Source organism: Sorex araneus, chromosome 1, assembly GCF_027595985.1.
Source record: "Sorex araneus isolate mSorAra2 chromosome 1, mSorAra2.pri, whole genome shotgun sequence".
Lineage (NCBI taxonomy): Eukaryota > Metazoa > Chordata > Mammalia > Eulipotyphla > Soricidae > Sorex > Sorex araneus.
In genome coordinates this window covers 289,809,739-289,835,831 of record NC_073302.1, presented here as the reverse complement: position 1 = coordinate 289,835,831, position 26,093 = coordinate 289,809,739, and the positions used below count along the sequence as shown (strand labels likewise).

The window sequence follows — 26,093 nt, the reverse complement described above, 5'->3', positions numbered from 1 at the left end:
AAGGGCAGTGGTCAAGGCTAGAACATGCTGGCTTTCAAAGGAGCCTGTCTTCCACCCTGCCACCCATTGCAGGCAAGCCTAGGTGACCCTTGTACTTCTTCCTTGTGAATCTAGACCCGGTCCTGGGAAATCTTTCAAAACAAGTTTCCAGGCAGTCATACCACCTGATCAAGTCACTTGTGAGTGATGACCACCCTCATGCCAGGACAAAGGGTTAACTCTGAACTACTTATAGGAAAGAAGGGGCAGAGAGGGAGGGTACTTGCCGAATAAATTAACCCTGTTAATATAACTCTAATGGGAATATTTACCCTCCTTCTGAGACCAAACTTCCCAGGCATTTCATTACCACTCATTTGGATATAAATACCTGTAATACTCCTTATAAATCACTCTTATCTAGTCATTAATAAAAACTTCTTAAGAGCCATTATTAGATAAAATACTCCTGGCCAGTTCCAGTTGCTGTATGTCATAATAATTAATAAAAGTGTACATCCTGATGAATAGTCCATAATTCAGGCTCTTCAGTAATTAAGACTGAAATGAAGTTTTATCCTATTTGGATTTCATTTTCCATAACCGTGGGTCCAGGCGAGCCGATCACAGTAGAAACCTGGTGTATCTTCCACCCCAGATAAGCCTCTGTTTTGATGGGCAGTGTAAAGATGTACCCAGAACTGATTTCTTCAAAACAAGCACCAGGAAACAAATATCTGATTCTTTGGCTGGTGTGCATCAGCAGCAAAACAAACAGACCATTATAATTGTGGCAAAGAATGAGATAGCAAAGTCAATGAGGAACAAGGCACATTATCAGCTGGTCTACATTGTAAAACAAAGACACAAATGCCCCGTTAATGAGAGGGCCAAAGCCTCATCGATGGTTCTCCGAAAACTTAAGTGACGTGCAGGGTCGTCTTGATCCAACGTCAACTTGTCTCTGTTAGTTTCCATGTTTTCTGGAGGTAAGCTTGGTCACAATCTATCCTGTAGTGTCCTTGGCCACTGACCTCATTTTCTCTCTGAATCTTTCCATAGGTTCTTTTTTTTTTTTTTAATGTTTTGGGGCCACACCCAGCCGTGTTCAGAGCTTACTCCAGGCTCTGGGCTCAAGGGTCACTGTGATTCGGGGCTCAGAGGGACCGTATGCGGTGCTGGGGATCAAACCTGGGCCAGCTGTGTGCCAGGCTACAGCCTTACAGCCTGAACTCTCTCTGTTCCCCTCAATGTGTTGCTTTCAAAATGACAGCCTGTGTCTAACCAGGCGCAGCTCAAAAGGTCTCCGAGTTGAAAACACAAGCAAACAAATTCCATGCGAATACCTTCACTGGCCGGGTACTCCATTTGGAGTGGGTTGTGATGTTTGAAATAAACTAAACAACACTAAGGAATTGGACTGACATCTGACAAATATTTCTCTGACCTAACTTTGTGAACGGGTCTTGAAATGGGGAGGAATTCTGAAACCACCATTATCTAAGGTGAGATGAGATGGTTTTTTTCATTCCGTCATTTTCTGCCAGTGAGGGCAGTTTTCCTGTCCACACTGCAGCCCAGTGAAAGGGTGGGGTTCCTTTTCTGGCCTTTTCTGATGCATGAAAGACAGCGGTATGGGAAAACAATCGGGAATCTGGTGAGTTCTACCCAGGTTTGTTTGTTTGTTGGTTTGTTTTGTCCAGAGCCTTCTGATGAATGATAGCAAGATGATCCATAAACCAGAGGATTGAATCTGTTATCCAGTCTTTGCCAAACTGAATCAAATACCTCCCTTCCCATATCCTCTGCAGCACCCCCCTTTATGCGATTTACTGGCAAATTAACTCTTAATTCATGTGCTTTTCCCTCGATGGATAGGGAGGAAAGAAGGAAAAGAAACAACAACCCCCAAACCTATCTAAGTGCCTATTAGTTGTAGTTTATAGATGAGGCTTGATAAGCCTCAGAAATCACTAATTAGAAGGAACATGCTAATTAGGAGGAGACTGTGACAATGTCTCTCCTTTCTGTGCTGCCTTTTGTGCCCCCTCCCAGGTCCAGCTCTAATGACCTTCCTTGGGAAGGTCATTCTCCACCCTGTCTCGCTGACCACTACCCTAACCGGCCCCCCCTCCCCGCCCATCTCCCCACACGACCCTCGTCACTGTGCCCTCTAGGTTAGCCTTCATGTCCCTGAACTTGAAACCCCCAGGCTGCCGTGTCCCAGATGCAGGGTGAAGTGAAGTCATCTCTCTCATCTCGACCCTTCCAAACAGCACTGGGCCCTCCCCTTGGCCTTGCGGACTGACCAGGTGAGCCGAGGAAGGAACGTCAGAACAGTTCGGGAGGAAACTGGAGATCTTTTCATCCTCCAGCATCCCTCCTTATAAACACCACTGGCAATGGGGCAGTTCCAAGGGGACTGTCTTCCGATGCCACTGTCCCCTCCATGGCCACGTTGCAGTGCCTGCCTCTGGCCTCTCTGAGTTCCAGGGTCAGTGGCCAGGGCTGGACCGGTGGTCCAGGCCAGCGGTTGGAAAGTAAGATGGCGCCCCTCTCAGAGACAGGCTGGGGTCCGGAGTCTGGGCTCCTCTTGGGCCTTCTCTCATTTCACTTTCTCTCCACCGCCACTTACCGGGGATGACGTCAGTGGAAAATGACTCCATAATACATGCCACTTAGAGTAGCGCCCCCACAGATCCGAGCTTAACTGTACTCAAACTGTCAATCACACAGCACAAAGGGGGAAAAAAACAAGCCCTGCTCACTCCAAGCGCTTTGAACAAGTCTGAGGCGAGGCTCCCACCCCTCTGCCCCCCCTGCCTCCCCCCCCACCCCAGCCTCCAGGGCCCAGGGAAATTCCTGTCTCTTAAGATGATTCCTGGAATCAGCGCTCCTCCTCTTGACCCTTCATTTCCAGGAGCTGGGACTGGAGGGGCTCTCTCTCCCAGGAGCCAGGAAAAGTGCTGGGCCCCAGACTGTCACTTGCGAAATCCGGAGCTCATGGTCAGGATTGTGTTTTGGATAGCTGTGGCCACCAGCCACTTTCTGTGTGGTGCAACTGTTGTGTGAGAGGGCTGGGTACAAAAGGCTTCCCGGTCAGTCCAAGGGCTGGGCCTCAATCCGTTTGGCCTGATGCCCCCCAGGGAGCACACGGGCTGTCGGTGAGGTGGTCCAGCAAGGCTCGGGCTGCATCTCAACTGGTAACACACAGGGAACAGACGCCTTCCCCATCAACGACTTGGTTCATAAAATAAGTGAACCAAGTGCCTGCTCCCCACTTTTCCCGACAATTCATGAGAAGCCACAGATCACAGGGCATTGCCTTTGGGGCGCCCAAGGATCCGTGTTGTCATCAGCGCTTGGGGAGCCTAGGAACGTGGGTGGTTCTGCTAACAAGGGTGGCTCTGCAGCCGCCGCTGGGGTGGGGAAAGACACCTTGCCCAGGTTGTGGGAACACAAGCCCAGCCTTCCCCAGCGCCTCCAGCAGGCCTGGGAAATGCCCCCGAATCAGGCAATTTCCTCTCTGGAGAGCCCCATGTGCGCATACAATAAGAGCTCATTTCCTCCTATTGGCTTTTGTTTGAATGGTTTCCTTTGATATGGGAAGTCTTCCGCTCTCCTTCCGCAGTTATCTAAATCCAGGCATCCTTCTCAACTCGAAATCTGCTGCAATTGGAACGGGCCCAACTAACCAGCCTCGCTCACAGCTTCTCCCTCCCTCCTGTCAGATTAAACACAAGGTGTCAGGTGAGCCTCCCGGTCTCAGGTGGCATCTGTAGTCAGCACCCGTGACCTGTGTATCTGTGCACTGCCGCGTGGGCAGCTCTGAGGCGTGGCCCATGCACGCTTCGGTTCCCATCATCCTTGTTTTGGGGCTTGTTTTGTGTGGCCTCAGTCTACCGGGCCAAAAGATTAATGGGTCTTCCTCAGTACTCTCCAAAGGGAAGGGTGATGAGCCATTTGCAAATGATTCACAGGGGCCCTGTTGATCTGCAAGCAAGCAAACTTGGACTTGGAAAACATTGGCAACGCTTGCTCCCTTGAAGGCTGGATCCAAGACTCTTCCTGTTTCTGTATTTCATTTCTATTTATCTGTTCTGATTTCTCCCTGTGTGTTGACCAAGTGTCTCTGGCCACACCTAGTTCTTCCTGTGTGTGTGTGTACGTGTGCGTGTGCGTGCGACTGTGTACACTGACATAAATCATGTGATCCAGAGCTCCAGCAAGCATGTCAGTTGTGAAAATATCTCGGCTACTGACAGGATCTCAGTGGGAAAGAAAGAACATGAGACACTGAATCTTCTAGCACAGACAACTGGGTCAGTGTCTCCAGGAAGGAAGAAACACATGGTTTCAGGAAGCACCTTGGAGCGATCCTGGCTTATTTATTTTCTAAGCAACAAAGGGGTCAGCCGTTCCTTAGGGACCCAAGGACCAGAAGTAACTGGCAGATGTCAAGAGTGTTTCTTGACCTCAGAGGAAATCTCTCCATCCACTCACCCATCCATCCATCTGTCCGTCCACCTATCCATTTCCAAAAGGTAAGTTTAAGAGTACACGCCCAACGCAAGCCAGATACCATCTGCTCAAATGACCTAAAAACAGCCTGAGCAGGGCCAGAATCAATCTGATCTGCTCCAAAACAGTTCAAGGTCTGGGTGATCAGGGACCAGGGTCAAATACTCCATTTTCTCACATGCCCTACATGGAATTTCTCAAATGGGGCCCGCTCTCCTGTGTTCAACTACCTGCCCATCATGCAGTGTCTTACGATCCCTAAAAAAAAATAAAATAGAATAAAAACTATTCCCAAAGTCTGGCATAAAATTATTTTGTAGGCAATAAACTACATGCACTTTCACTAGTAATCCCTGTGTGAGCAATAACATGACACTAAGAGATTGTTGGCATAATCAGATGGAGTCCCTACTCCTTCGGAAATTACTTAAAAATCAGTGGCAGGAATGGAGAATGATTCCTCAAGAGCTTCCTGTTCACCCAGGAAAATAGTATTTCCCAAAGAGTTCATATTGAATGTTTATTCCATGCAATATAGAAATTCTTAATATAGTCATCTCAGTTAATCCCAATCATCCCCAGAGTAATAATATTCCTCTCATTTCAAAGATGAGAAAACCAAGATTCAAAGTATGTTAAAATTTGTCTTAAGATTGTGCATCTAGAGTGTAGGGCAGAGCCAGAATTGGAATTACCTCAACCCGGTTCCAGGAGATCTATTTATCATCAGTCCTGGAATCTCTGTGTGGGTGCTCCCAACAAATGGAGCTTTCTGGGCTCCTCCCTGGACCACACAATCAGTCTCAGGGGCTGAGCCCTGGGAATCTGTCATCAGTCTTTTTAACATGCTTCTCAAGTGTTAGTCCAACCAACAAAACCAGCATTGGGAGTCATGGTAAGGAGTTTTGAAATGGGTTCTTAAAGGAAACACACGTTCTTTTTTAACCCGGGGACGAAGAAGGGTGGGAAGGAGAATGGAGCCCAGAAATGTGACCTTGTCTCGGTGACTCCTTCAAGGACACTGCAGGTATCCCTGACTTTTACTTGGTGTCCAGGTGGCCTTCAAGGACAGATAAATGAACAATCTGTGACATGTGTACATTTGTGCGACCAAACATTACAAGAAGTCTCTGCCATGGAAATTAAGCAATACAATCCCCTTTCCTCCTCCCCTCTTTTTTTCAGGATTAGGATATTCCCAATAACACCCCAGTTTCTGCACTTTGTCCATCGTTTCTCTGCCCATTGTTCTGTCGGTTAGGCTCCTCTGAAGTCACAATGTGAAAAAGAGTCCAGTCCTGACTGATAAGGGTGTGTGTGTTGGGGGGGGGGGGGTGGCTGACCACTTCTACTACTGAAGTTCAGCTGCACGTGTACACGATTTCTAGTGGGAAAGTGCACCCACTCATCATGTGTCATAAAAACCTCTGGGTGTGTCGAGGTGGATGACAGGCTACGGACTTCTTGAAGTGTGACTCACAGCTAATAATCAACTACAGAAAATTTTAAAACATTTCCATCCTTTGATTGTATTCTACACTGATGGAGCACCAACTACTTACCAGACATCGGATAAAGTTTTAGACGTGTGCAGATTGCGACAATAAGAAGACACATGTGAGATTCTGTGCGTGGCATCTATACTGGCAGATTTTGATATTTAAGAGACGAGTGCTAAGCTCATGTGTTATCTTTCTGCTGAACCCAATGAGGTGAAGAGAAAAACAGGGCAAATGACAACATAACAACAAAAACAACAAAAACGACAAATGACATTGACTTCACCCTTTCGGAAAGAAACAGCAGTCATGCTATGTTGTTTAAGTCTGTGATAATGCAAAGCTAATCTTTAATTAATAACAAGAGCCTCAATCATGACAATTCTGCTGAATGGAGCTGAGTCATTTCAAGGCAAAGACTCACAAAAGTTTTCACAGAGAAGCTCTTAGACCTCCATGAGCTTCTTAGACCTTCTCCACCACCTTCCTCCAAACTGAGTTGCCATTTTTCGTCTTTCTTGTAGGAGCAGACTCAGTCCTATTCCTACAAATTGTCTAAAACCATTTCCCCAGCTGGGGGAGGATTTCTGTCCATCTCCCATTTTTCTTCTGGGGTTCAGAGCTGCATAGATGCCACCAAACAGTTCAGCCCACTTTCTCTTCAACCTACCTGGCTTCCTCTTAGCTCTGCCTCTCTCCATCTCTCCTCTGATCTCAATATCCCATACTTCCACCCTATGTGTTTTCACCTTGACATTCTACTTTCAGTCACCCCTAATCAATATGTCTCTCAAAGGTCCTGGGTAGCATGCTAACAACTTGGTACCAGGCTCAATATTTATCTTGATAGAGCTTTCTTAAGGATCTGGAATGATTCCCCATGATCCCTTGATTTTAGTGGGGTGATGGGAAAGGCATATTCACATTCTATCAGCAGCAGGCATTATTTACAGGGTCAGATTTAGGGGCACAGAGAGGCCCGCACTATACCTGTCCTCTCTGTAATTCTTCACTACAGGGCCCAATGGAACATTTTCCAAGATGGTGCCAGCAGCCACTTTCCAGATGACACCTACCTCCTAGATAATCCCAACTCCCTTGATGTTTCGGATACCCGCCCCTCCCCCCATGGATGAATGACAGACATCTAGCCCTAAACTCTACTCAAGTCCAGACCGACACTTCCACCAGGACATCTTACAGTCTCTCCAGACGTCTCGTGACCCAAACTCCTCTCCCCACCGCTCTCTGCCTGTGCAGGTCACCAGCCAAGGGGAGCTGCTGTTCCCCAAGCTCACGGTCCGCAGGGCAGCTGGGCTGCTCTCGTTCTCCTTCCCAGGGAGCCTTATCTCTGTCCTTGGGAAACGCCATCACCTCCTGCCTGATGCTCATGGGCCTCTGTTTCGGCTTCATGATGACAACCCGGAGTCAGAATTCTCAGCGCTCACCAGTGCTCACAGAATTCTCTCCCCTACAGCAGCCTGATCCCAGGAGCCTCCACAGTTTGGTCCGTACCCAGCATTTCACCTAGTCTCTGCCCTAGTTTCCATTCCACGCTGCAGGAAACTCTGCAACGGTGCTTCTCAGCTGCCTGCACTGCAGTCTGACTCCCTCGCGGGCCCTGTCGGAGGCGCTCTCTTCCAGAGGTCTCCCCAGCCCTCCGGGAAAGCTACCCTTGCTGCCGGGGACCACCCCACACTCACTCTGCTCCCCGCTCCCTTGGTGGCATGAGTTACCTTCTTCGCCGTCATCTATTTCCACATTTTCCCTGCCTTCCTCGAGCATCAATTCCAGGAAGGAAAAGGACAGGAGGAAAATTTCAGACCTACTTCTTTGACCTTACACATAGCCTCCTCTCTTTGCCCCCTTCCCTGCAAATTCTTCTGCAGCCAAGAAAACTCCACTAAGTAGAAAGTGTTTTTGCCCTGACAGGGAAAAACTGTGTTAGCCATCAGGGCCAGAGAGAGAGAGAGAGAGAGAGAGAGAGAGAGAGAGAGAGGAGAGGAGAGAGGAGAGAGAGACAGAGGAGAGAGGAGAGAGGAGAGAGACAGAGGAGAGAGGAGAGAGGAGAGAGGAGAGAGGAGAGAGAGAGAGAGAGAGAGAGAGAGAGAGGAGAGGAGAGAGGAGAGAGAGAGAGGAGAGAGGAGAGAGGAGAGAGACAGAGGAGAGAGGAGAGAGGAGAGAGACAGAGGAGAGAGGAGAGAGGAGAGAGGAGAGAGGAGAGAGGAGAGAGGAGAGAGAGAGAGAGAGAGAGAGAGAGAGAGAGGAGAGGAGAGAGGAGAGAGAGACAGAGGAGAGAGGAGAGAGGAGAGAGACAGAGGAGAGAGGAGAGAGGAGAGAGGAGAGAGGAGAGAGGAGAGAGGAGAGAGGAGAGAGAGAGAGAGAGAGAGAGAGAGGAGAGGAGAGAGGAGAGAGAGAGAGGAGAGAGGAGAGAGGAGAGAGACAGAGGAGAGAGGAGAGAGGAGAGAGGAGAGAGGAGAGAGAGAGAGAGAGAGAGAGAGAGAGAGAGAGAGAGAGAGAGAGAGAGGCTTGAGGTTAAGGTGTTTGTCTTGCATGCAGCCAAGCCAGTTTGATTCCGAGAACCACAGTTTGATTCCTAGAACCAGGAGGGAACCCTGAGCACTGCTGGGTGTGACCCCCCCAAAAAAAAATTAACGTTATTTTTTGCAGGGCACTTTCTGGCACACTGTTTCAGGAAATCTTCACGAGACTCCTGAGCTAAGGCATGATCACCTGACTCCTGCCAAGCAGGAGACCAGAGCTCCAAGAAGTTGATGGGTATGTGTTCAGCCCAAGTGGCAGAGCCTGGGTTCAAATCTGTGCCGCTAACCTGCAGCTCAAGGTTGATTCCAGCCACCCTCCTCTCCCTCACCGGATATTGGAGGTTTGCATGTTTCTATTTGCATTTCTCTACCTACATATTTGATTTTCTCTTCTGCTCTCCCTTGACTTAACCAGGCGCCCCCAAATCTAGATCTGTACCACCAGAAAGGGCCAAGAGAACAAGCCTCCGGGCACCCCTGCGTCTTCCCTCCCTCGAGTCCTGACAGCTAAATAGAAAACAACTCCTACGGCCACAGTGACAAAAAAAAAAAAAAAAAAAAAAAAAACCCTCCAAGGAAGACTTGTCTAAGCTTGTGAAGAATAAAAACAGGGACACAGAGGTTGTGTATAGTAGGACATCACATATTATTGTTGCTTTTGTTATTGTTACTGCTGACAGTATTCATGCTAAAAACAGGGGTTTTCTTTCTTTACAAGTTAAGGCTGGATGTGCCAACTGCCCCTTGGGCCACCCCAGGGCATCTGGCCCTTCCTGGCTCTTGGAAGGAGTGAGGCTGGGGTCCTACACCAGAAGCCATACGAGCAGGCCTGGCTGGGGAGAAAGCATCAAGCATCAAATAACGGCACCTTCCCACAGACATCCCCGAATTTTTATTTTATTTTATTTTTGCTTTTTGGATCACACCCAGTGATGCTCAGGGGTTGCTCTTGGCTCTGCACTCAGGAATTACTCCTGGCAGTGCTTGGGGGACCATATGGGACGCTGGGGATTGAACCCGGTCACCGTGTGCAAGGTAAAAGCCTCATCCTCTGTACTACTGCTCTAGCCCCTACACACATCTCTAATTCAATACCATCAGGTTACCCGCTTTATTTTTGAAATTGAGTTTTAAGCTTCTTTGGTTTTGGGGGGGTCACCTTTAAGGGAGATATTCCTGGCTCTCAAGTCTTTTAAGAGTCATCCCCAGTGGGACCAACCATGTGGTGATGGGAAGCAAATACGGGGCTCTTACATGCGAAGTGCATATTCTCTCCGCAGGCCCAAGCCAGCTCCGGTTTTTGAAATTTGATTCGAGACAGGAAAGAGCACTATCTGAAGAGTCCTACACTGCAGATTTTCAGAAAGTGGGTACATCTGCACAACCCACACCCAGACCGAGAAAGAGGATGTTAGCGTCCTGGCAAAGTCTCTGAGGTACCCTTTGGCCCCAAGGCCAATCCCAGTCCTTAACCGGCCCCTCCCTCTCACTTGCTGCTTCCCTTTCACACGGACCCTGAGATGCGCTGCCCGGTGCAGGCTGGCTTCTTCGAGACGCCTTTGCAGAGAGCAACTGCCATTTCAAAGCAGAGAGATAAAGGGGGAAACATTTTTCTTAAGTGTGTGAGAGGGAGCAATTTTGTGTGTAGGAGAAAAGTGTTTCTAATTTTCAATCCCGGTCATGTGAGAGAAAGAAGGAATATGTGAAGGAGGGAAGTAAGTCAGTCCATGCAGTTTCGTTCTGCTCCCCCCATTAGGCGCTGGAAGGCGTCCAGCCAGCTGCCATATTGCGAAGGAAGCAAACAGAGTCGGCCCTTGCGCCGGGCCTCGGCCGGGCAGGCCGTCGCCTGGGCCGCAGCCCTCACACACGTGGATGGTCCACGGGTGTCATTACACCACGGGCTGCGGCCCAGCAGCCTGGAGCTGAACAGAACATATGGTTTTGATTTTTTTTTCCCCTGCTTTTCAAGCGGTGAACAAGACACACAATCTCTTAAACCCGACTCGAGGACCTGCTGGCTACTGCCACGAGGAAACGGGCCACAAACTCGCTTACTTCCACAGTCCGGGGAATCGCTAAGCTAGGGCGGAGCCTCCGAGTAAAGGGTGGGGGCACTCAGTCCTGGGGCCCCTCCTCAGCGCAGACACAGGCCACGCCAGTGTGCCACTGGGGCTTTCTGAGCTGACCATCAAGCTGGGAGGAAGGGAGCACAACGTCAGCGGAGAAATCACACGGCAGCAGGACCAATTAACTCAGGACCCAACGCCTGTCTGTTGAAGAGGGGACTTGGCAGTCACCAACAACAGGCCCAGCAACAGGCCAACAACAGGCTAACAAAGGGACCAGCAACAGGACCAACAACAGAACCAGTAACAAGGTCAGCAACTAGACTAGCAAGGAGCTAATAGGACCAACAACAGGCCCAACAACAGGCCAACAAGAAGCCCAGCAACAGGTAAACAACAGACTAACACCAGGCCCAGCAACAGGCCAACAACAGGCCAATAACAGGCCCAGCAACAGGACCAACAACAGAACCAGTAACCAGATCAGCAACTAGACCAGCAAGGGGTTAACAACAGGCTAACAACAGGACCAACAACAGGCCCAGCAACAGATCAACAACAGGCCCAGCAACAGGACCAACAACAAGCCAACAACAAGCCAAGCAACAGCCCCAGCAACAGATCAACAACAGACCAGCAACAGGCGAACAATAGGACCAATAACAGGCCAACAACAGACCAACAACAGGCAAACAACAGGACCAATAAGAGGCCAACAACAGACCAACAACAGGCGAACAACAGGACCAATAACAGGCCAACAACAGACTAACACCAGGCCCAGCAACAGGCCAACAACAGAACCAGTAACAAGATAAGCAACTAGACCAACAAGGGGTTAACAACAGGCTAACAACAGGCCCAGCCACAGGCCCAGCCACAGGCCCAGCAACAGATCAACAACAGGCCCAGCAACAGGACCAACAACAAGCCAACAACAAGCCGAGCAACAGCCCCAGCAACAGGTCAACAACAGACCAGCAACAGGCGAACAACAGGATCAATAACAGGCCAACAACAGACCAACAACAGGCCCAGCAACAGGACCAACCCCACCTCCCAGCTTCCCAGGCTGGGCTCTGGGCCCTCACGGTTTCCTCGCACTGTCCCTGATCAATTATTTAGTGTGGTCGGAGAGGGAGGACATCAATTTTACCCTGCCGGGTGGGCGGCACACCAAGAGAAAATTCTTGCTTCTTTGCCGTCAGCTTGAAAATTTCCAGTTTTTCTGAGCCACGCCAACGTTGAGCACGACAGCGTGAGCTGGCCTCCCAGGGCTTGATGAAGCTGGGAGTAAAAGCCCTTTCCTTCTTTCCTTCTTTCCTTCTTCCTCTTTCTTTTCTTTTCCCCACCAGAGGCAGAGTTTGTGGGAAAGCAGCAGAACTAGGGACCTGGAGATCTTTCAGTTAAATATCAACCTGGGAATTTTCCGAAGAGAAATGAGCGAGCTCGGCCCTGTGCGCGTTGGAGAGCTTTACAACAGGCTTTGTCTGGGGGTGGGACCGCCAGGAGCCGGGAAATGGTTTACTAGCCCTCACCCCCTCTTTGTTTGCTCAGGCCGCCCCGGAGTAGACCTGGGCGGAACTGAGCGAGAAAATCCTTCCTGGCTTCTCCCTCCGAGGAAGGAAAGGCAGGTCCCTGCTGCCCAGGGCCCCGGATTAATGAGTTCCTTCGGTGACCTTGGCATGTGCGGACGGCCGAGGAGCATCTCTCCAAACTGCTACAGGACTCTGCGGGGCGCCCCCGGTACACAAAAGCCACACGCCACTGCTGCTAAAAACATCCCCCCTTTTGTGGAGCCCCCACACAAAGTGAAGACAAAACGAAGCCCACAAAACCACTGCGTGACCTCTACAAATTGCCTCCGGTGGTCCTCGGATGGTAGGGAGCCCACCCGTCCACTCCTCCATCTCTACCTGCACGTATCCCATCCTGAATCTCTCTCGAGCTGCGTAATATGTATGTTCATCTGTTTATAAACAAGCACCCCACACTAGCTCTTCACAGGAATCCACCAACACTGATGTATGTACAAGTAGATCCGAACCGACATCCGTAGTTACCTACAGGCGTACATATAGATCGACCTACATAGGTTCATACCTACAGATATGTCTCTATTATTAATTTCTCAGACTACGGGAGGTTTATGAGTCAAGCCCAACATCTTGCCAGGTATTTCTGGAGACTCCTAGACCTTATTGTTGCGACTGAAACCAGATTCTAAGTGCTCCCTGCAGCTTGGGAAGATGCAGTCTGTTCCCATCTCACCTTTCCCCATTAGCTTTTCTCCCCTGTACTCCGATTTGTAAACAGAGCTCGAGAAAACGGAAGGGCCCTCTTTCTCTCTCCAGCAGAGCTGAGTGCAGGGCTGGAGAGAGCTCAGTGAGCTGCCTACAGCTTTGTACATCACAGGCCCCGCTTCGAGCACCCCTAGCACTGCTGTGTATAGCCCCCAAACCAAGCAAAAACCCAACAAACTGAAAACCAACCAGAAAAACAGGGGTCAAAGCTACCCACAGTCCATGTGTGGCAAATCTGGTTGCTCTAACAAAAAAAAAAAAAATGAAAGGGGCTCATCTGCTTGCAGGAGAGCACTGGGCTGGGGTGGGGTCCCTCCTCCCTAAGCAAGGGCCAAGGACCGAAGGACAGAGGGGCGCATGGGCCATGTCAGCCCAGGAAGGCATCGAGGAAGGCTGGCCGTGGTGGCCTAGCAACAGGTGAGCTAGCAGCTCCTAGGAACTGCTGATATCAGGGAGTTAAAGTGTGAGAAGCAGGGGGTCGGGGTGCAAACGGTTGGGGTGCAGCTTTTGCATGCAGGAGACCATACAGTCTTCGGTCCCCGTGATCACATGGTGTGACACCCAAGTGTTGAGACCCGAGTAGCCCCTAATACAGAAACATGAAGAAAAAAAAAAGAAGCTGCTAGAAAAATTCTCTGATTTTTTTTTTTTCTCCAACTTGGGGTCTCTGACTTTCACCTTGGGCTTATGGTTTTATGGGTGGGCATCTGAATCCCTCCAGTGCTCCTCCAGCTCACTCCTTTTTGCCGCCGAGCACCCCAGGAACAAAGCCTTGACTAGGAGAACAGGTCCTGGGCAGTGAAGAGTTAAAGAGACCAAAGCTCTCCCTGTGGGTCCCAGCGGCCTGTGGCAGCCAGTCCCTTTGATCCTGCCTCTTAATTGCAGCCTGGTTGCAACAGGGGACTTTAAAGAAAAGAAACAGGGAAACTCTAGAGATAGGGTTTGTTTGGCTTCCTGAGGGGACTGTCTTTGGGGTGGCAGCCAGGAAGCTGATACCTCAGGGTTCAAATGAGGGGCTTCTGGACGGGGCCAATGAATGGTCCTTTCTCCCAAGCTCTGAATCAGGTGTGAGAAGCACCCCCCCATCACCACCACCAAGCACCCACCATGGGACCCAGCGCAGCCTTGGCAGAAGGGGGGCATAGAGAAACCCAGGGCTCAGTCAGTGGAGAGCACCCCAGCTCCGCGTGCAGGGGAGTAGAGGGAAGCGAAGGGATTTCGAGGAATTCCCGTCGAGGCTGGCAAAGCCACAACACCAGGCTGGCAAAGCCACAACACCACAACATCTCACTGCTGGGCTCGTAGCTAGTAAGGAGCCCTGACATCTGCTAGCAGCTAATGTGTCCTGCTATGTGACGCTGTCTGTGTAAGGTGCACCTACATCTTCCTCAAGACCCTGAATGAATTGCTTGAGGTGCTTCGTGTTCCTGGAGCGAGCAGACGCCATTGGGCTACACTAGCATGCGACAGGGGCGAATGGAGACGTTACTGGCGCCCGCTCGAACAAATCCACGAACAACGGGATGACAGGTGATACAAGTGATACATCTTTAGGCGCGCTCTGCCTCTTTCTCTCTCTCTCTCTCCTCTCTCTCACCTCTCCCTCTCCTCTCTCTCTCTCACACACACACACACACACTCTTTCTCTCCCTCCCTCCCTCCCTCCCTCCCTCCCTCCAAGGTCAAGGCCAGCTCATTACAACAGACAATGGAGCTGTTCTAGCACCCACCCTACTACACTTTCCCAGGTGCCTCCATCACCACTGTCATCAGGAGAACAGGGGCAGAGCCGCACGCAGGCTGCCACTCTTTCCTTAGCCGGTATAGCCCACTCAACTGGTCAAGGGTTCCTGCAAACAGTCCACAGTCGAGAAGAGGTTTTCTACGCCAGCCCCAGCTGGGACAGGCTGAGAGCTGGGAGGCCACCCGCCTTGCTCTGTCGCTTGCCAGCCTGTGACCTTGGCAAGGACCTCTGCCTCCCTGCTTCAGTTTCATAGTGTCAGAAAGCTGAACTGCATCAAAGCTGAGGCGTAGCCCCAAGAAGGCACTGCATGAGCTCAGTCTAGCACATTCCCTTCCCTCCTTCCTCAGAGGTGGGATGAAAAGGTGCAGAACCCCCCCCGAGATCTGTTGTTATGTGGACCCAATGAGTACATTACCTTTTTGTTTTGTTTTGGGGGTCACGCCCGGAGGTACTCAGGGCTTACTCTGGATCTATCTCGGGGATTATTCCTGGCAGGGCTTGGGGGCCCCTATGGGATGCCTAGAATCAGAACCCAGGTTGGCTGCATGCAAGGCTAATCCCTCCTCCCCACCACTAGATGACCCCTGGCTTCCGTACCATCATGGAAGCTGGGTTCCTCTGACTAGGAAAGAGGGGTCCCCGGTGGAGATGAAGAGGGGAGATGGTCGGGCATGGAGCAAGAGGTAGGACCAGCCACAGAGAGAACGGGGTTCAGTCCAGCTCAGGACATTTCACTGCACCGACTACCTTAGAGAGCGCGTCCCTCTTAGCCTGCCCTGACACAGGCTGCAAGAACATCCTAACTGCATGTAAAAAGGGTCCTCTCAACTGCCCGTGACAGGTCCTCCCTACTCTGCATCAGTGGAGGCGGACGCAAGACGGGCAATGTGTCCCTCTTACAGGGAAACGCTGAGTGTGTCCTGCTCCCTGCATGGTCCCCTGGAGGCCTGAGGGCCGAGGACAAAGCCAGACTCTCAGGCTCCAGCTCACCAGCAGCCAAAAGGCCCGAGAAAAGGCAAGTGAAAAGACATATTCCGAGGAAAAAGCCTTGGGGGAACAGAGCAGACACATAAACCAACAGGCCGGCCCTCCCCAGAGGCCGAGAGCACTTTTCTTAGGGATGGGGAAGAGTCTGTGTCCAAGGAGAAGACAGCCAGGCAGGCTCACGGGGAAAGGCAGCTCAGCTTGGAACGGAGCCAGAGAACAGCAGGTCCAGTGCGCTTGCCTTGCCGGTGGCTGACCTGGGTTCAGTTCCTGGTAGCCCATATGGTCCTACAGACCCACCTAGAGTGAGCCCTGAGTAGAGCCAGGAGTGAGCCCCAAGCCTCACCAGGTGGACCCTACACCCCCCCTGAAAAAAAGAAAATTGAATGAAAGAAAATTCAGTCCCTGTTCTGCAGAATCCAAATCAACAGTTCTCGTGGATCCAGAAATGATTCCCTGTGAGCCAGTGTGAGAAAAAAAAAAAAAGTTCTCACAAAGTGAGAGTGGTCTAAAAGACAACCTCAAAAGGCATTTCTCGGGTTCAGAGTCATAATCAATTCTTAAAATAATCAGGCCTGGGCCAGACAGTTAGGGGTGATGGCATTTGCCTTGCATGTGGCTGACCCTGCTTTGATCCTTCAAATTACTTGGTTCACTGAGCACTGCCAGGGTTGATCTTTGAGCTCAGAGCCAGGAGTAACCTCTGAACGCCACCAGGTATGACCCACAAACACACAATAAAACAATAAAACATTTTTAAAAATATTGAAAAGGAAAAACACTGGGTTAGACTTCATCTTAGCCTAGATTCAGTCAACTCCGACTACATCCAAGAGTTCCTAAATCCCTGAGTTATTGGGAATTGCATGACTGATACCCAATGATAATTCTAGTCACTCTGGAATTCATGTCCTAATCTACACACACACACACACACACACACACACACACACACACACAGTATATTCTGAGGTACCAAGTACAAAATATTTAGTATTTGGCAATAGTTGGTTTTTAAATATTTGTTTCCAGTCACTGTGAAGGTCTATACTCTCACAGCCAACTGGATATAAACAAGCTACAGGTAAATGGTCTCCTTGTCAATCCAACATTCTGTGGCTTGAGCTGTGACCATGAACCAGTATTAGCTTCTGAGAGGACCATCGCGTGGGGCTCCGGTCAAAGCTGGTAACCTCTGTTGGGGACAAGAATGCACTGTCATCCGCGGGAGTCACCGAGATGGCACATCCCAGGCCTGCTTACTCATCTCTGCTTGACGATTTTGCTCCTCTGGGGCTATTTATACTGATACTTTGCTCGCTTGTATTCTCTCCGAGGTCCCTGGCAGTCTTCCCCAAAGCTCGCCCCTGGCCACCTGCCCTCTCCACGAATGCCCCCTTCTTTCTAGAGGTCACAAGCACCCCGCCACATGCTTCCAACCGCGGCTTCACTGACGTGTGTAGCGGTTGGCACTTGCGGCCCGGCCCGGGGGGTCTAAGCTCCCCAGTTCCACATTTCCAAGCGTCTCTGAGACAACCCATGTGTGGCTTCATCCTCAGCGAAGAAGGCCAAGGCCAGAGCTCTAAACTCACCCCTGCAGCCCTGGAAACAAACCCCTTCCCACCAGCCCCCATCTTCTAATCTTCGCCCCCAGTTCCCTGAAAAGCTCTCCCGACATCATTTTGCAGTCTCTAAGTTCTCCCTAGCATCTGTTCTAATTTTTCCCCTTCACACTGCCTTTTGGATCCTCCCTTTCTCCTCGATCCTCACCCACCCTGTGTTTTGCAATCTAGCTCCTTTCCACATCATGTCTGGAATTCTGCAAATGCTTTCTGGCTTGTGGCATGACTCGCCACAAAATTTCTAACCTCTAAGCCTGTCTGACCGTTTCCCATTAACGCATTGGACGTGCAGTTCCAGTTCGTGAAAGCAAACTCCGCCCGACGGCTCAGCCCGTCCCCACGGGGATTGTCCCCCCTGGAACGGCCCTACCCACAACCCTCTGATCCCCAACGCTGTTTCTGCCCGTGCTAAGAAATGGCGTTCGGCTGTTCCTCCTTTCCTAGATGACCTTTCTGATTTTGACTATGGTCCTCTCCAGATGTTCCGGTCACGTACCCCATCGGAGTAAATACTTGTAAGCAGGAACTACCATGAGAAGACTAGTGCAGTGCTAGCTACACTTGCATACCAATGCCGGGGGTGGAAATGATCAAACATACAAGAAAATGAACATTGTAAAAGGATGAGTTAAATAACACATGAGACACACGTTCAACTAGGACAGAGAGCTAAAAGAAGGGTTAAGGTGCATGTTTTGCTTCATTTCAATTCTTGACACCACACAGTGTGCCCCTCGCACCGCCAGGAGTGATGACTGAGCCAGAGCTGAAGAGCCAGGACTAACCCCAGTCCAACCAAGTCTTGGCCTTACTTACAGGAACATTCTGCTGCAGGTTTGGGGTGTAGCCATCCCATTTTAGAAACACTCCTCTAGACAAAATTCATCAGTTGACAACTCCAAGTGTGTCTAAGACACCAGTCCAAGAGGACTGAGCTTTTAAATTTACAAGTAGTAAATCATTGATATTAGAGAATTTGCTTCCCAATATGTTTTAGTTGATGAATTGAAGTTCGCGTCTAAGATGCCAGGAACACATAGATTTTTAAAAATAGCTCGATATCATGATTAAAAACATGACTGTCTTCCCAAAAATTGCCTGGGCTGGGCTCTCCCCTAGGCAACATCCATTCCCAGAAAGCTCCAGGACAGGTTGCCGAGTATTTCAAGACTATTTGGGGCTGGAGAGATAATTCAGCGGGGAGGACCCCTGCCTTGCACACAGTAACCAAAGCTCAATCCTCAACCCCCTGTATAGTCCCTGAGCCTCACTAGCAATGATCCCTGAATGCAAAGCCAGGGGTAAGCCCTAAGCACACCTTCCAATACTCTCTCTCTCTCTCTCTCTCTCTCTCTCTCTCTCTCTCTCTCTCTCTCTCTCACACACACACACACACACACACACAAAGATGGAGCTCATTGAACGGTTGTGAACAGGTTTCTACCATATAGAGACCTCAGTTTACCTTATTTTACTTGGGGGGAGAGGTCACACCTGGTGATGCTCAGGGATTACTCCTGGTGGCACTGGGGGACCATATGGGATGCCGGGGATCGAACCCACGTCAGCCCTGTGCAAGGCAAACGCCCTCCCTGCTGTACTATTGCTCCAGCCCCAATTTACCCTATTTTAGACAGACGCGCTTTTTAGCACATTTCTGAACCTCCCTCAAACTCAGCGATTTATAAAACAGGGTCTAAGGATGATGCTTTCACCGTCAGAAGAAACGATTAAGCTTCAAAACAGACAGACACAGAAGACACTCTCACTATCATGTGCCCCCCCCCATATTTATGCCATGTAAATAATTGACCTTCTCACTCCAGCTTTTTTCTTTCCGCCCACAAACAAATTGTCTTTATTTTCCTCATTGTCTTTGCTCCGTTGAAACAGTTTCGCCTCTCCGTGAGGCCCAGGTGGGTGAGGGGGTGCACGGGGGCCAAGTTCCAGCCCTGGCTCCGGTGACTAGAGAGCAGAGGGGGTCACACGTGCGTCACCGAGACCCCCTGCACTCCCTCCCCGCCTCCAGGAACCTGGCGGGGGACAGTATGAACTGCGGGAGGGTCTCTCCTAAGGTCACATGCTGAGTTCTACAACACTCTTGTCCCTTCCCCCAGAGCACTGTGAGATGTTGTGAGACGCTTAAGCAAGAGCATTTTGGTTCCATTATCAACTTTGGATCTGCCCGCCCTTCCCCACCCTTCCCGCCCCTCCCCCCACTCCCCACTCCCCCCCCCCTCCTTTAGGGCATTTACACCCTAGAAGAACACCCTGTTCTGGAAGCAGCGTCCCTGCCAAACCCACCACGCTTCAGCACGGGGCCAGCCAGCCAGCCAGCCAGCCAGCCAGCCGCGCCTCGGTCCCTAAAGTCCCCCAGGCTTTGAGTCCGGGCTTAGAAACGCACTCGCCCAAGGCCACAGCGGGGGGGGGGGGGGGATGGGCCTGCACGCACCTAAGGGTGCCCAGGAGCAACTGGGAAGTTTCCCCTGTTCTTCAAAAGGCAAGAAAACAGACCCACTGAGGGGGTGGGGGTGGGGATATCCAGGTTTCCAAATCCCACCCAAGGGCCGAGCGCATCTCCTGGCAGAGCGTGCGGGGCCAGGCTGGGGCCCCCCGGGTTGACCCGGCGGGAGCTGCTAATTGAGACAAAAGTCGGCCAAAGCCGGTGTTTTTAAGCGGACGAACGACCGATACAAATGTTAATTCTGCCGCCGATCCCCCCCCCCCCCCCCGTGCGGGGACCTATTCTTATCTTGTTTGCAAATCCCTTGTTCAGGGTGTTTGTGGATCACCGAGTGCTTCGCACCCAGACCCCAGCGTTTTCTGCATCTCGGCTGCCAGCGAGCCGGCTCACCCCCTCCCCCGCACCCCTCTCCACACCCCACCCCTCCCTCCCTCCTCCCCCGCAGCAACCGGCTCGCCTCGGTCCCCAGCTCCTCGCAAACCTCCGAACCTCCCCGTCTGCCTGCCGAGACCCATCCCTGGGAGGAATTCTTGGAGCTCGGCTAATGCTCGCTCTCCCCGCCGGCCCCCCAAAACGGGCCCCTTACCCGGCCGGCGACGCGTCTGCCAGCCCCCGAACTCCCGCGTTTTATGGGCGCTTAGGAAAACAAAACACAAACTCGGGTGTTTAAGAAGGGAGCTCACTTTCCCGAAGGAATTCTGCTTGGGGGGGGAGGGGGGTGTCTAAAAGGTGACACCAGATGTCTAAAAGGTGGGCTGGGGGGAGGGAGGGGGAGGTTTCTCCTCCAGCTCCTAGAACCAAGTTTTCCTGCAGAACTGGGGGGGGGGGACAGGGAGATGACTGCAAGGGGTCTTAGCCGGCACCAGCACCCAGGCTCAAATGCGGGGGGATTCAAGTATTTTTTTAGGGGGGATGACTCCCACCTACCCCACCCCCCCTTCCTGAGACTTTAGGGTCAAATCTGATGTGCCTGGATGATTTCTCTCAGCTCGGAATTAGGACGTTTTCCAGAGGCCTCGCACTCACCTTAGATCTACAGATGTGGTTGAGATCGCGTTTATATACTGAGAACTAGGAGTCGAGGAAATTCAAATAGATATTAAAAAAAAAAAACAGTCGCCAGGCCTTCCCTTAATCCTCCTGCCTCCCCCACACACACACCAAGACTGCCTGACGCCTGCAATTAATCGGAGCCTTAACAATGTTAAATTCCTGCCGGCCGATAACGTGATTATTATCCAAGTCTGAAACTTATAATTTTGCATCACTTTTCTTTCCTGCCCTGTCTTTTGCACGCACACACAAGGAGATATTAGGTAATTGCCTTGTTCTGGCCAAACGGCAAAAGCCAGGGAACCCAAGAGGTGTTTAATAAACACTTGTTGATGGATTGATGGAATAGACTGACCAGGATCTCCCAGACAATGCAGCCCTTTGTCCGCACTAAAGTACACCGGGGTGCCCACTGTTGCTCCCCCAGCAAGTCTGCCAAGTGAGGGGAGCACACCTCCAGGGCTCCCATTCATACCCCCCTCCCTCCTCCTCCTCCTGCCTTACCTTCACACCTGCTTCCAATCTCAGCCAAGCCCCAGACCAGCCCTGCGACACCAGGCCTGAACCCCTGGGCGCCTTCCTCCCCAAAGATCCCAGCTGCGGCAAACTGTGCGCCCGTGGAAAAAAAAAATTCCAAATAAACACAAACAACCACTGTGCAGAGCCAAACACTCCAAGAAGGAGAAAACAACCAGTATTGTAACAAATTTACAAAGCCCGTTAAGTTATTTCTGTCTCATTCTTCCCCGAGAAACCAAGGCGACCTTTCACTTCAAGGTCCCTGGGCCAGCAGCAACTACTCCTGTTTGATCCCTCCCTGTCCCCCCTCCCCCCACCATTCCAGAAACCCAGGGCACCTTCGTAGCTCTCTCCAGTCACTTCTTCCATGCCTGGCCAGACCTGGGGTTGCGCCACAGGCCGTCTACCTGCAAAGATTTCAGTGTCCTTTGCCCTGTTCGGCTCCAGAATATCTCCTGCTTCCAAAGGCCTGACTTTGGACTCACCCTTGACTTTGCGACTTGCTGACTCGGCTGTTTTTTCCCCTCCCTTCCCCCCTCCCTGTCGGAAACACCCATCCTCTCCTTTGCCCATTTGCTCCCCAGAGTCCCTATATTGACTCTTCCTGACATGATGCCAAGCACCGGTATCGGACCTGGACGGCTGGGACCTTCACGTCCGTTTTCAACAACCAACGCTTTCCCCCACCCTCAAGCCCACGACCACCTTTTTCATTCATGAGCATCCTTCACCCCTGGCAAGGCTGCCAGCCTGACTTCGCTGTGGATCAGAGCTGTGGTCATTTCAGAAACTGTAAACAAATCAATAGGCCTGCTTGCCCGTCTATTCTTGTGACCAGCAGGTGAGTCCAGAAACAGAAAGGCAGAGAAAACGCGTACGAGGCTGAGCCCCCCCCCCCCCCCCAAGGAGCACACAGACTTCTCCGAGGCGGGCGCTCAACCCCTCTGCTCCCCAATTCTTGCTTGGAATCTTGAGTACCTGATCTTGAATTTCTATGGCACGCCGCAATCCCAGAGTGAGCAAGGGACTGGCTGGTGGCCATGTGATATTGATTTGTTTTTACCATGGCAACAGCAAATTAAAACAACTAGCAGCGAGCAGAAGGCTGTTAACCAGTAAAGCTGTCTAACCAGTCTATTTCGCAAGCCCATTTTCCTGCTTTCCCCTTCCATGAGCCCTCTTACTCCACTTTCACAAATTCAACACAAAAGTCAAAAGCTAAAAAATAGCGCCTAAAGCTTTGAGCTCTACCAGGCCTCTATCTGAAACAGTCTAGTTTGCACAGCTTGGCACAAGATCCGCGGAGAAGAGGCAGGCAGGCGGCAGTGCCCTGATTTCCTTGGAAATTTTATTTGTTGACCTAAAGATCAATAGCCCGAGGATAACCGACCTTAGTCCAAAGCCAAAGGAAGGGTTTTGCATCTAGGACTTTCCCATCCCCGTCCCTAAGACACCTAGGGACAGTTTCATTAACACTCAGGGTTTCTCCCTTTGTACTTTAAAGACTTCTTTGTGCAAAAAGACAAACAACTTGGTGAGGGTGTGTGGGGGGGGGGGCGGAAGTCACCCCGGCCTAAACCTCCTCGACTACTACAACGATGACCAATGACGGTCCAGTCCTATCTCAATGGTCCCTGGACTCATCAGGAGAGAGAAAAATAGAGCTTGGCGCTTTGCTGAGCGGCAGGCAAGGGTCATCCGCAGGCAGACAGGAGTAGAAACGGGAACTCCCTGCAACTCTAGTCTGTTCTCTGGGGCAGCCTTTTTCCCCCCCTAGGGCTCTAGATTAAAAAACAACGGGGGTTAAAAAAAAAATTAAAATTAAAAAAACCCACCAACCTCCCCCTGGTCTGTGGGCCGAGACCCGGGGGGCCACTTGGGAGATGGGGCGCACTTCCTGCAGTACTGGACTTCCTCCTCGGGGCCATCTGCAGGATACGGTGCTCTTGATACAACAGCAGCTGTTTCCCCCCTCCCCCCCCCCCGCCCCCCAGCACGACCAGCCCCTGAACTTAGGCACGACCTGGGCCCCAAATAGTGGCTAGAGAGAGAGGTCGGGGAGAAGAAGGGGGTCCTCCAGGGCTCACCCGGGTTGGGGGGGGGGATCCTCTGGCTGCTTCCCAGGAGCTGGGGGGTGGGAGGTGGAACCAGACCAGAGCTGGCCGCGCTGTGCAGGCCTCCCACCCCGCAGAGCCAGACGAGACCCCCCCCCCCCCCCCCCCCGCTGCCGAAACCCCCCCCCCTCCCACCCGGCCGGCCCCCAGGCTGCAGGCAGGCAGGTAGCAGCAGAGATGCCCTATTTATGCGTGAGCTGCGCGCAGCATTTCCAGAGGGAGGGAGGGGAGGGCGGCCAAGTGGGAGTTAGAAATGTCCCCGGCCAGGACAGAAAGAAATATTCCTCTCCGTGAGCCCGAATAAAAGAACACCCAGCAGAAATAGTTGCGAGATGACGTCAGAAGTTCTGGGCTAGTGTCCTGCACTTCTCCTTGAGAGTAAAAGCAGTGGGTCTAGAAGGATCGACGTGGCATTGCCCTGCTTTTAAGTGAGAATTTCTACGGCCCCTGCTCGCCAAGCAGGCAGGCGAGCTCCAGTCACTCAACTGATTTATTTTCATACGGAGAGAGACTTTATTTTTCCTCCAAATGCACACAGGATACGATCGGCGGCTCTCTCGCTACTTAACCTTTATCTTTTCCAAAGGACAGTAACGTTTCTGCAAGAACATTCCCCTATTTTTTTTCCTCCCCCTCTCCGCTTCAGTGCTTGCTAACTATTCTAAAAATGTTACACATTTATTGTAAACACATGCTTCCCAGGAGGCCTAAGAACAAAAAAAAACACCATTTCCTCATGCCTGGCAGAAATTTAAAACGGATAAAAGGGCTGAAAGAATTCTTCCACAAATCTATCCTTTCCTTCTCCTGGGCCGAGTGCGTTAAAAATAAATCTTCCCCATCATTTTCTAACGGCTGCTTCTCAGCAAGAAAGTTGATAGGGTTCGGCATAGTGAAAACACAGCTTTCCAAGCTGGCCTGCCCTCATTAAATTATTCTCCTGGCTGTGTGTTCTCATTAAAAATGCATAAAGATCAGATAATTGCAGTAAGCATTATTAACCCAGCTTTACTTTTGAATATAATGGTTCCACTTTTAAGCAGGAAACAAAAGACTCAGACATACCGAGAAAAAGAAATGTAAACAGGAGCTACAGTATCGAAAACTTGTCAGGAAGCTGGCGCTGGCTAGCTTGTTAAAAATGTGCTTTTGAAAGTCAGTGAAAGTCCTGGCCTTGGGAATGCCAGGGCCAGCTCTAAATTTCCAACAAACCAACTTCTTAGCAGCTACACATTCCATCGATGGTTATTTACCAAAATTCCACCCCCTCCCACCTTAATTACAAGTCTGTTTTCAAATAATAGGATCCATGTAAACTTAATTTATTCGGGGGAACTGCGGGGTGGGGGGGGGTTGAGGATGAAAATATTCCATAAGCAGAAGATCAAAATGCGCCTAAGAATTCAAATGGTTGCCCGTGGAATAAATAATCAATGGATCTATTCTTTGCAAGGGTAAAAAAAAAAATGGGGAAAAAAAAAAAAGAACTCGTCTCGTGCCTCACCTCACACCGCCGGCTTACATTCCAGCCTTTGCCATTTCTTTTTCTCAAATGCAAACGTTACGTAAAAAGTCCAGGGTCCTTCGTGCAAGTCTCCCGTTTGAATTAGTGGAATCCGGTTTCCCCGGCTTTCCGAAGCAACACGCATGGAATGCAGCAATACTGCAGCAAACTCTTTAAACATTCAAAAAAAAAAAAACCTGGAGGTGGGGGGGTGGTGGTGGTGGTGGTGGTGAAGAGAAGAAGAAGAAGACGAAGAAGAAGGAGAAGGAGGAGAAGAAGGGGGGGGTTGCTTCTCTTACCTTGTTTAGCTCAGCCTTGCTTTCCCATTTCCAGTAACCCCGAGAACATCTGGCAGAAGAATCAGGCGGCCGGGGCTGCTCGGCTGCATCCTGGGCAAGAAACGTCCGTGCACATACTTCTCCTTCCCTGCTTATTGTACTCGGGGAGCCCTCTGCCCGTCGCTGGAAAGGGTTCGCCTTCAGATGATGAAGCAAAGACAGTCTAAACTCTGTTGCTGTAAGGCTGCAGTCCTTCCTCCCGGCAGGCCCCGCCCCGCGCCCGCCAGCCAATGGGCGCGCGGCTCGTCAGCCCGGCTCGCCGCGACGGGCCCCTCGGAGGGTGACTGACGCAGGGACGCGGCGCTGGCGGGGTGTGAAAACAGTGCGTCCATACTGATGAAAGGGGAATCTCCCTCTCCCGAGCAGGCAGTCACGGCCCCCGGGACGGAGTGGCACCGAGGTGGCAGAGCGGAGAGAGAGGGGCAGCTCGAGCACACACCCTGCGGGCCAGCCAGCAACCCCCCCCTCCACCCACCCACCTACCCCCACCACCACCCCCCTCTACGCCCCTCCCCTGGATCCCAGCCTGGGTGGCTGCCTGCCCTAGAAATACTTTGGAAAATAACAAAAACTCCAGCACGGGAACAGGAGACTTCCAGGTTGTGCAGGAAGCTGAAGTCATCCTTCCATGGGATGAAGGGGAGCTAGGCGGCTAGGCGGCTTTCAGAGCGGAGGCCAAACTATGCAGGGTCTACTCTGGAAGTGGAAAAATGACGTTATTTCCACTCAGGAAGAGGACTGGCTAAATGCATATTCAAAATCTCTCTCTCTTTCTCTCCCTCTCCTCTCTGTCTTTCTCTTTCTCCCCCTCTCCCCCCTCCCTCTGACACACACACGCAC

At 51.2% G+C, this 26,093-nt stretch overlaps 1 protein-coding gene across 9 annotated transcripts in view; it reads right to left on the bottom strand.

The window, feature by feature from the left end:
- MBNL2 (muscleblind like splicing regulator 2) overlaps window positions 1–25,451 on the bottom strand; it is a 168,802-nt gene extending 143,351 nt beyond the window's left edge. For 4 of the 9 annotated variants that reach the window (XM_055130874.1, XM_004614036.2, XM_004614035.3 and 1 more), the window contains exon 1: window positions 25,215–25,449. The gene's annotated coding sequence lies outside the window, so the exon portion shown is untranslated. Of the gene's footprint in view, window positions 1–24,915; window positions 25,031–25,214 lie in introns of those variants that run through there. The other 5 variants (XM_055130866.1, XM_055130854.1, XM_055130882.1 and 2 more) reach the window with 3 other exon arrangements.
- Window positions 25,452–26,093: the final 642 nt, after the last annotated feature.